We start from the raw sequence: 2,471 nt of genomic DNA on the forward strand, positions 1-2,471 counted from the left end.
CTCACGAGAATGCCGCTCGAGTGGTCTCGTACCTGCTCTGGCCCAGACTTTTGCCTGTCGCAAATATCAAGTTGCCGGTGATCGCTGCCCACCTTTTTGGATCGTCAAAACAGTTCACTGCACGCACTCCTTGAGGGTTGCAACGTCGTCCCGAGCTAAAACTCGCACTCACGAGAATGCCGCTCGAGTGGTCTCGTACCTGCTCTGGCCCAGGCTTTTGCCTGTCGCAAATATCAAGTTGCCGGTGATCGCTGCCCACCTTTTTGGATCGTCAAAACAGTTCACTGCACGCACTCCTTGAGGGTTGCAACGTCGTCCCGAGCTAAAACTCGCACTCACGAGAATGCCGCTCGAGTGGTCTCGTACCTGCTCTGGCCCAGACTTTTGCCTGTCGCAAATATCAAGTTGCCGGTGATCGCTGCCCACCTTTTTGGATCGTCAAAACAGTTCACTGCACGCACTCCTTGAGGGGTTGCAACGTCGTCCCGAGCTAAAACTCGCACTCACGAGAATGCCGCTCGAGTGGTCTCGTACCTGCTCTGGCCCAGGCTTTTGCCTGTCGCAAATATCAAGTTGCCGGTGATCGCTGCCCACCTTTTTGGATCGTCAAAACAGTTCACTGCACGCACTCCTTGAGGGTTGCAAACGTCGTCCCGAGCTAAAACTCGCACTCACGAGAATGCCGCTCGAGTGGTCTCGTACCTGCTCTGGCCCAGACTTTTGCCTGTCGCAAATATCAAGTTGCCGGTGATCGCTGCCCACCTTTTTGGATCGTCAAAACAGTTCACTGCACGCACTCCTTGAGGGTTGCAACGTCGTCCCGAGCTAAAACTCGCACTCACGAGAATGCCGCTCGAGTGGTCTCGTACCTGCTCTGGCCCAGGCTTTTGCCTGTCGCAAATATCAAGTTGCCGGTGATCGCTGCCCACCTTTTTGGATCGTCAAAACAGTTCACTGCACGCACTCCTTGAGGGTTGCAACGTCGTCCCGAGCTAAAACTCGCACTCACGAGAATGCCGCTCGAGTGGTCTCGTACCTGCTCTGGCCCAGGCTTTTGCCTGTCGCAAATATCAAGTTGCCGGTGATCGCTGCCCACCTTTTTGGATCGTCAAAACAGTTCACTGCACGCACTCCTAGAGGGTTGCAACGTCGTCCCGAGCTAAAACTCGCACTCACGAGAATGCCGCTCGAGTGGTCTCGTACCTGCTCTGGCCCAGACTTTTGCCTGTCGCAAATATCAAGTTGCCGGTGATCGCTGCCCACCTTTTTGGATCGTCAAAACAGTTCACTGCACGCACTCCTTGAGGGTTGCAACGTCGTCCCGAGCTAAAACTCGCACTCACGAGAATGCCGCTCGAGTGGTCTCGTACCTGCTCTGGCCCAGACTTTTGCCTGTCGCAAATATCAAGTTGCCGGTGATCGCTGCCCACCTTTTTGGATCGTCAAAACAGTTCACTGCACGCACTCCTTGAGGGTTGCAACGTCGTCCCGAGCTAAAACTCGCACTCACGAGAATGCCGCTCGAGTGGTCTCGTACCTGCTCTGGCCCAGGCTTTTGCCTGTCGCAAATATCAAGTTGCCGGTGATCGCTGCCCACCTTTTTGGATCGTCAAAACAGTTCACTGCACGCACTCCTTGAGGGTTGCAACGTCGTCCCGAGCTAAAACTCGCACTCACGAGAATGCCGCTCGAGTGGTCTCGTACCTGCTCTGGCCCAGGCTTTTGCCTGTCGCAAATATCAAGTTGCCGGTGATCGCTGCCCACCTTTTTGGATCGTCAAAACAGTTCACTGCACGCACTCCTAGAGGGTTGCAACGTCGTCCCGAGCTAAAACTCGCACTCACGAGAATGCCGCTCGAGTGGTCTCGTACCTGCTCTGGCCCAGACTTTTGCCTGTCGCAAATATCAAGTTGCCGGTGATCGCTGCCCACCTTTTTGGATCGTCAAAACAGTTCACTGCACGCACTCCTTGAGGGTTGCAACGTCGTCCCGAGCTAAAACTCGCACTCACGAGAATGCCGCTCGAGTGGTCTCGTACCTGCTCTGGCCCAGGCTTTTGCCTGTCGCAAATATCAAGTTGCCGGTGATCGCTGCCCACCTTTTTGGATCGTCAAAACAGTTCACTGCACGCACTCCTTGAGGGTTGCAACGTCGTCCCGAGCTAAAACTCGCACTCACGAGAATGCCGCTCGAGTGGTCTCGTACCTGCTCTGGCCCAGGCTTTTGCCTGTCGCAAATATCAAGTTGCCGGTGATCGCTGCCCACCTTTTTGGATCGTCAAAACAGTTCACTGCACGCACTCCTAGAGGGTTGCAACGTCGTCCCGAGCTAAAACTCGCACTCACGAGAATGCCGCTCGAGTGGTCTCGTACCTGCTCTGGCCCAGGCTTTTGCCTGTCGCAAATATCAAGTTGCCGGTGATCGCTGCCCACCTTTTTTGGATCGTCAAAACAGTTCACTGCACGCACTCC

Source organism: Ixodes scapularis, unplaced genomic scaffold, assembly GCF_016920785.2.
Source record: "Ixodes scapularis isolate PalLabHiFi unplaced genomic scaffold, ASM1692078v2 PGA_scaffold4__175_contigs__length_147842914, whole genome shotgun sequence".
Lineage (NCBI taxonomy): Eukaryota > Metazoa > Arthropoda > Arachnida > Ixodida > Ixodidae > Ixodes > Ixodes scapularis.